General features: G+C 35.5%; 1 long non-coding RNA gene across 1 annotated transcript; it reads left to right on the plus strand.

Moving 5' to 3' along the window:
- Positions 1-7,711: 7,711 nt before the first annotated feature.
- Positions 7,712-8,314, plus strand: LOC129745628 (uncharacterized). Its single transcript, XR_008737160.1, has 3 exons — positions 7,712-7,865; positions 7,952-8,115; positions 8,184-8,314. It is a non-coding gene; the product is annotated as an uncharacterized LOC129745628 (long non-coding RNA).
- The last annotated feature ends 561 nt before the right edge of the window (positions 8,315-8,875 follow it).

Consider the following 8,875-nt stretch of genomic DNA (forward strand, 5'->3'; position numbering starts at 1 on the left):
ATTTTTCGTCACCCACAAGTCAAACCCTTTCACTAGAGGGGTCGCAAGTTGAAATCGGAGCTAATATAATTTTTCGCGGTAATAACACTAGTAGCTTGTCTCAGGTCTAAAGTCTCATGTCTCAGGTCTAATCTTTCATGGCTCTTGTCTCATACCTCAGGTCTCATGTCTTATGTCTCATATCTCATGTCTCAGGTCTCATTTCTAATGTCTCATGTCTCATGTCTCAGGTCTCAGGTCTCAGGTGTCATGTCTCAGGTCTCATGTCCCATGTCTCAGGTCTCAGGTCTCGTGTTTCATGTCTTAGGTTTCTAGTCTCAGGTCTCAGGTCTAATGTCCCATGTCTTTGGTCTCATTCTTCAAGTCTCTGATCTCATGTCTCAGATCTCAGGTCCCTGGACTTAGGTCTCAGGTGTCATGTCTAAAGTCTCAGGTCTCATGTCTCTAGTTTACATTCTCAAGTGCAGGTCTCAAGTCTCAAGTCTCAGGTCTCAGGTCTTAAGTGTCAGAACTTCAGAGCTGCAGAATTCGAATGGTCTTTTTTTACACGGTTTTCGGGAATTAACACGGTTTTTTTTACACGGTTTTCGGGAATTAGCACGGTTTTTTTTTACACGGTTTTCGGGAATTAACACGGTTTTTTTTTACGCGGTACGTATATCAGTGTAAAAAAAAACCTTACTGTATTCGGTACATCTCTAATTTCTATGAAAATCGGACTTTTCGGAATTTTGCCATTCAAACTGCAATATCTCAAGAACTGCGAAACGCATGTTATTGAAATTTTGCACAGTTTTGTTTAAATATGTATGAAGTGACCATGTCAGAAGTTTTTGAAAAGTTCTATTGGTTGGATAAAAAGTTACGCGAGGCACACTAACTCTGGTATGAACCTAAAAATTCGATTTCTATAAAATTTTGGACGAATGTTTGCGTATGCAATTTTTGCAATATTATGTTCTGTTGAACAAGTAAATCAATTTCAATCAAAAAATCATCGTCCAAAATTCTATAGAAGTCGCATTTTTTGGTCCAACCATAATTTTTTTTCAAAAATTTTAGGCATGCTCAACTATCACTCTGCAAAATTTCAAAAATAGGCGTTTCGTAGTCTCTTAGATATTGCAGCTTAAATGGCAAAAGTCCAAAAAAGTCCGATTTTCGTAGAATTACTGTTTCTGGGTCCACAATAATTTTAGAAAGCTCAAATTCCGTGAAACAATAGTGTGATAGTTGATTTATTTTAGATACGTAAGAAGTTTGATAAAAAAATATAAACAAAATAAAAATTTACGGAGGTTCAATGTCGAAATGACTGTACGCGTGTTTCTCATTTCTATTCAATAACGAACGGTACTGTACGACCTTCGTTTGGAGAAATTTGTGATACTAAATTCGGTGAAAAGTACTTTCCTCTGGTCAAGTCTTTTAAAAAACGAGCATCTGTTGATTTCCTCCGAGTTTCGAATGACTCCAATCCTACTAACATACACAAGGATCTGTATTCCGGCATTTCTTCTTGCCACCCAAGGTTTCTTCTTAGAAATCTTTTTTGAACCCTTTCAATCCTGTTTTTATGAACGTTATATTACGGCTGCCACACTATACTTGCGTATTCAATAGTGATTCCGATAGGCCCAACATAAATAGAGACAATAGTGTAAGAATTGTCTAGCTCTTTAGACGAGGATCAATATTACAGCCACAATTTTGAAAATCAAAGTCGCGTTTTTGAAACACAAAACCAACGACTATTTCAGCGCTGTCAGATCATCTGCGTAAGATAATCTGCGTATATGTAAGTATGTATGCAGGTAGCAAGGTCCAGCCTATGGCTGTGTGGCTTGGCCTTCGAATTGCTTCTAGGTCTTTCGAGGCCGATGATTCGTCGAGGGAACGCATCCAACCTTCGAGACCTACAATGGTGGGCAATCAACTCCGGTTGCAATAATCTCTTCAGATTAACCCCAAATGCATTCCCTCTGAAATATTTATTAAATATAGTTACTTATATAATGAAACACACCTTACCTGTCGGCAACTTATGGGATTCGAACCCAAAAGTTTTCTTGCCGATACCGGGAATCGAACCCAGTACGCCTGGGTTACCAGACTCGAGCCAGCCTATCCACTAGACCACATCAGCGCAACTTTTAGATCATCTGCGTATATCAACACAAACACGTCATGCATCACTCCGGGAAACTCGTTCATAATAGTGACGAAAAGAAGGGGTCCCAAGTGACTCTCTTGTGGCACGTCGCTGTTGACCGAGAATACCATGGATCTCGCATTCCCTATCTTCACAAATTAGACTCTTTCTTTAAGATATGAAAGAATCCACTGAAAACAAATTCCTCTGATCCCATTTTTACACAGCACTGACAGGAGAGCATTTATGTTAATCACGTCAAAAGCATTTGACATTTCATTATATATAGCATCAACTTGTAAAACCAAGTCTTCCAAGTTCGTAGCCATTGATCGATCACTTTTTCAAAAAACCTTGCTACACCCAAAATAATTTTGAAATTTTTTCTACGGGATTTTTCACGTAAATTGAGATTTTGTTGCATCATATCGATTCTACGTGAATTTTGTAGTAACTACAGAGTATCAAGGATGCCCTGGTAAAAGCTGCTTTACTTTCACATAACTTACATATGATTTTCACGTAAATTCCAAGTAGATGATCTAAATCCGTTTTATACAATTGTCTCAAGCGAGTGGTTGTTAATTCTTATTAGAAAAGAATTGTCAGCCAACTGTTGTGAAAATTTGTGTGTCCCCGGTAGAGGAAATTGACAAGCATAATTAGATTTAGCTTTGTCTTTTTGGTAAGTGTCTTTGACTTTTTGATGATTCTAAATAATAATAAATTGATTTTTGTTTCCATATTTTGATAGCAAGGGATGGATCTGGATGCATGTACCCTTCCGAAACTGGTGCCGGTTACTGTTTTTTTGGTTCGACTTCCCGGAATACGAAACACAGGACACCATATAGGCAACAACGGACAAGGTAAAATTATGTTTTAATTAGATCATTTATTTTTCATTTCTGAATACTTTTCCATTTTTTCAGCATTCCGCAAACCGCCCTGCGTTGCTGGAACTGCGGGAATTGAAGTGTTTTATTGTGGTAAAAGTGAAGTGTAAGCGAAAAATATTGTGAAAATAAAGTTAGTCCTAAATGAAATTTTGTTAGTTTTTCATTATAAACATAAACAAAAATATAAATTGACCTACATTTCATTCCAATTCTAAAAACACTCTTCGTAGCTTTCATAAGCACAGTGAGTTGAGTTCACTAAAAATTCACGTAAATTGTAGGTAAGGCCCATGAAGCACGCATTCTTATAGGGACGTGTTTACATATTGATCTCGTAGGATCTACGTGAAAATCAATTGGATAAAAATTATGTAGTTTTTCACGTAGCCACGACGTGCAGATTATTTTGCGTGTAGAAGTCCGATATTTATTTTCCCTTCTAACCAAGCAAGGATACATTTGGTCATAAATTATGGTCTCGAACAGTTTGGGTATGGCAGACAGAATTGTTATCCCACGATAATTTTCAGCAGGCAGTTTTGAACCATTTTAATGGATTGGCACAATGTTAGGAGATTTTCCAACATTTCGGAAACTGACCTCTACGAATTGTAGTTGAGAAGAGCATTAATAACGGCTCCACCAAGGCGTTAACGCATTTTTTAAGAAACGAATTTGGAATTCCATCAGGTCCACTACCTTTGGATTCATCAAGCAGCAAAATTTTTCGTCGAACATCCGTGATCGATATTCCCAGCTCAGGAATGACTTCTGTCGCGGTTTGGAATTCTAGCTCTGGAACTGTATCGTTTACGTTGTAAATGCAGTGGAAATATAACAGTACTCACCATCGCACCACCGGATTAGGCTTTATCGCCTTCAAATCGAGCTAGTAAATTTTACAGAAAATCAGCCGTAAAGTACTTTTTATGCAGAAATCCCGCCCCGTGTGGTATGACAGCAGAAAAAGTTGGGACGCGTCGCAAAATTACTCAATTTTTTAACATTTTAATTTTCGATCTCGAAGTCCAACGACCGACGATAATTTGTTCTGTAAATCTCGTTAAAGTAATAATCGATCATGCTCCAATTTTAAATAATACGTGTTAAACGCGGCTGATGTGCTTGGAAAAAAACTTTGTACCATCATGTCACCATTTACCGACCAGTTAAGCGGTATTTCAACTTCAAACATGTGTAATAAAAAAAACGATTGCAGATTTTTATTCGCTTTCTTTTCCAATACATCTCCAAACTGCTCTACTTTCATTACAAAATTTAGCGGAGCGCGAAAAATGTACGCTTTTCAAAATAATTAACTAAACTTGGGGGTGTTCAACTGGACCTATTACCGCCCACTCGCCTTTTTCCGGTACCGATAATGTTTTATTAAGGAAAAACTATCTAACAACACGGAAAGGGTTTTTTTTAGTATTTTCCATGTAAGGAGCTGTCAAAACCATATTTCGGATCTTGAGAGAATACATTTTGTGAAATTTTTCCTGCAAATTTTAACAAAGTGCGTTGACTGACAAAACTATGGTTCCCGGCCAACAGCCTCAAGTAACCGGTTACTTTCAGCAATAAAACATCTTTTTTTAACATAATCCAACTAAACGCTACTTACAATTTACACATTTGACACAATACGTGCGATAAAAACAAAGAAATTGTGCGTGACCGGTCATTAGGAACCAACACTTTTTTTATGCACCAATTACCGCCCATAACAAAACGCTCCGAAAAACAACAACTATTAAAAAATCGAAACAAGGCTCATCAATACTAGACTTTCTCATAATTCCTTCTGTTAGTATTTGTTGAAAACATTCTGTATAACATCTGTTTTTTTTTCGTAAAATCTCCTTCAAAAACATTTCGATTGAAGTTTTTTGTGCTTCAATTCCATCAAAACTTACTTCTACGATACATTGAATTTTTTTTTTCGACAACTTTGTCTGCCTGGTACCTGCTCAAAAGTCCATTTCGCAGTCCATTTAACAAATTTTTCTTCTGCTCACGATTTGATCACCGTATTTAAAAAATTGTTTTTATTTTATTTGTAGACAACTTTTTGACTTGTAGACATGAAGTCAGGCGCGGATCTAGAGATTGCTCTTAGGGGGGGTGATTTTGTAAATTTTCAAAAAAAAATGACCAAAATTTTTTGAGTGATTGGGAAAACGGAAAACCTTGACAGGAAAAATGTTGATGATAAAGATGAAGAGAATTTAGCAGCATGTAAATAATGTTAAACATAATTTAAAAAAAAGGTTGTTCAAAGAATTCTGTACATCTGTTTAGTCTTAGGAAAAACGTAGACAAGTGTTTTTTACTGGTATGAAGTTGAATTTACGTTTATTTATCTAGTTGGGGATATGGAATGACCATTTGTTTATTTTTATCAGATTAGAAATCCATGAGAAAAATGTTCAATTGGTATGATTTCAACTTACTCAAATGAGCATCTCTGGTTTTATGGTTAAAATAATGTCTTATTAATTTTGAAAATATTACAATATTGGGGTAAAAAAGCCATTTACACAAGTTTCAATTATATTTAATCGAAATATTTTCTCTTTTGAGTTCCAATTTTAAACCGTATGCTGCTTCATTACTTATCGAAACCCGTCAATGTATTTATTCAATAATTTTACATATTTTTCACTTGAATATCCATTAAAATAACATTTTAAAGACGTGAATCAATCTAAAACAAATAATCATTTAAAACACAAATAAGCACGTATCTAAACAAATAAAATAAAGATTGCTTATCATTATATTTAATTATATTGAAGAGGTTTTCTGAATAGATTTTTCTCTTTATATCTTATCGAATACTTACAGTGTTTTTCTTGCTGTGATTTTTGAGAAACAAAAGTCAGTGGCTTAGTAACAAAATTTTACAATTGAACATTTTTATTAAATCCACCAGTGAGGTTAACTGCAAAGAGCGGACAGACTTTACAAAAATAACCTTGCTCAGTTTTGGAAAAAAAACTAGCCAACTTTACAAATCGTTTTTTTTTCAACACTTCGACTTTTCAAATGCTCGTAGTATGGAAACGAAAATTGTGGTGGAGGTACCCAGTGTCTAGTTAAAATGTTATGATCAACTTGAAAATAAATGATGACTTCTTTCAGGCCTTTTCAGGAAATCATTCAGAATTAGTCACTATCAACCAACGTTTCTGGTACTGGCGCTTACAACAACTCTGGATATCGGTTAATAAAGAAAACCAATCTCCTGACATGCTTAAGAAAATTCCTTGAAGAGTGAGGTGCTTTATCCTTTTCGCACGCCCGAAGCCAACACGAAGTTATACACGCGCATACTGTTTATACTCAATTCAAGCATATTTTAAGCAGCTATTTAAATCATATGCACGCGCGAAAATGGTAATGTTAATGTTAAGATAAGTTGACATATGAAAAGGTTATATTTCATCTTAATTGAGTTAAAAAAATTGTGACCATTTCACTGATGATTTATTTTTTCCGCTTGGGGGGGGGGGGGGGTGATCACCCCCATCACCCCCCCCGTAGATCCGCGCATGCATGAAGTCGGATCTGTTTTTTGGCCAGTGGACGAACCAGACACCTCCTTACTTCCATGGAAAAAATTACTACCGGGAGCTATTTGGCTTCCAAGATATTGAAAGTTTTTTCTTTTCTTAATCTGTTGCTCTCTTCATTGAAATTCATATAATTTTTTCATGACGCGAATAAATACTGCAGATGCACACCTACTTCAATGATAGGTCGTTGCTTTTCATAAGAAGGTCTTTTAAAAATATGGACATTATTTTTTTCAAAATGCCGTTTCTTCAACTTTCCATAAGAGCTTCATATGAACATTGAAAGAATTTCATAAAAATCTATTAGAAAACAATTTTGCACTCTAGAAGGCGCTTCATAAGACGTATCTTATGATAATTATAATTAGAATTTGCCCGAGTGTGTGTTGACTTCCATCGACTTGGTCTTTTCGACGTTGAATTTAACAACTGCCGCCTTGAAGCTTTCGGTAAGGTCAAACGAAGACTAGGTGGAAAAGAGTTCCGAAATTCGTTGTTTGTTCCAGTACTAAACATTTTACTTTAAATAATTTCTTTACTGATCCTTGTTCAAAATCACTTTGCAAAATGTATTTTATTCTTTTTAACAAAAAATGTTACCAAAGAACAGGATGTAAGAAAAACTTAAAATTTTCACAGAAATCTTCAACTAACATATTAATTTCTGATAATGAGGCTACTTCCTTCAACCATTTCGCGCTTCAACGGTTTCGCATGTCAGAACGCGCACATGACTACACGGAAAAAAATTGCATGGGTTTTTCAAATACAGAGTCATGATAATTTTACTATATCCATCATTTAGTATTTTCGACCATGATTTAGTATTTTCCACCAAAAATCTGGGCGATAATACTACGACATAGTATTTTTACTATGCGAACTTTGACAGCTCATAGTAATTTCCTCGTGTCTAAATTACCATGCGCATGATGTTTTGACATTACACAATTCGTGTTCCTAAAATTACTATGCCCATGGTAACATTGAAACATCGTCATTTGTGTTGTCGAAAATACTATGCTCATTATAAATTCATAGTAATTTTACCAATGTGCTTAGTTTGAGTGTTTGTTTTTTTCTGGTCAGCCGGTCGCGCCTTCAGAACGCCGACAAAAATGTTGCGCGGGTACGTCGACGAGGTGAATGCTGTTTCAACTAACCAGGTGCCGGCCCACTGGGAGTGAAAAATAAATCAGCACTTTTGTCGAGTCGGAAAACGCAGTCTCTCAGGTAAGTAAAATTGTATTTTTTTTGTTACTTTTAAACATATTCACTCCGATCCGTTTTTTCCGATCTTTCTTTTGATTAATTTTTAGCTGTTCCGTTCAATGCATCCCGAATTCCCCGGCCGTGGGGACCTCCCTTCTAACCAGCCACGGAAAATTGACCAGAGAATCGCAGTTTCCAGAAGATTAACCTTGCCCCCTTTCCGGATCGTTGGCCTCAAGATGACTGCCAATAAATCCAAATCGATTCCAGCGTAAGTAGAACATTTACCAAATTTGATCTGCTCATTAACTATTTTTTTTGTTTTTATTTTTTTTTCAGAGCATAACGACAGTTCTAAGCAGACCATTGTAAATTGTGTTATGAATATAGAATGAAAATTTGTGATAGTTGTAATTAAAAAAAATAAAATGTAATTTATTTAAAAATAAATTATATCTAGATCTCGAAGAAATCACGAAGAGTGTTAATTCTATCGTACTTCAGTATAGTTATACCATGGTGCATGGTAATTTGGTTGTCAAATCAAGCAACATGTACTCATTTATATCATAACATATCATAGTTTTATCATGAAACATATCAATTTTACTATGCACATTGAAAAACAAACCCATGATTTCATTGACAATTTTACTATGAACGTAGTCGAAAATACTATGCGCAGCCAAAATAAAAACAAAGTAAAACTACTATGCGCATGGTAATATCAAGAAGAAAACATTATTGACTCAAAAATATGGTTGCGTGTTGTTCCTTTAAACCACGGATTTAGTAATTTTACTATGCTTTTTTTTTGTGTGTAATAAACAGAAGTTCCGGTTCTGAAAAATACTCCGCAACTATTGCCGCAGATACCGACACCCGATAATTTATTTACTAGGCATATTTTTACTGCTCGTAAATACCATCATTATGAATATTCATAATAAGTTGACCAACTTTTGGAGCTGCCACCAATCATCATTATCATCGTCATCATCATCACCATCATCTAGGATAGGGTAGCGCAG

The sequence above is a fragment of the Uranotaenia lowii genome, chromosome 2 (assembly GCF_029784155.1).
Source record: "Uranotaenia lowii strain MFRU-FL chromosome 2, ASM2978415v1, whole genome shotgun sequence".
NCBI classification, from domain to species: domain Eukaryota; kingdom Metazoa; phylum Arthropoda; class Insecta; order Diptera; family Culicidae; genus Uranotaenia; species Uranotaenia lowii.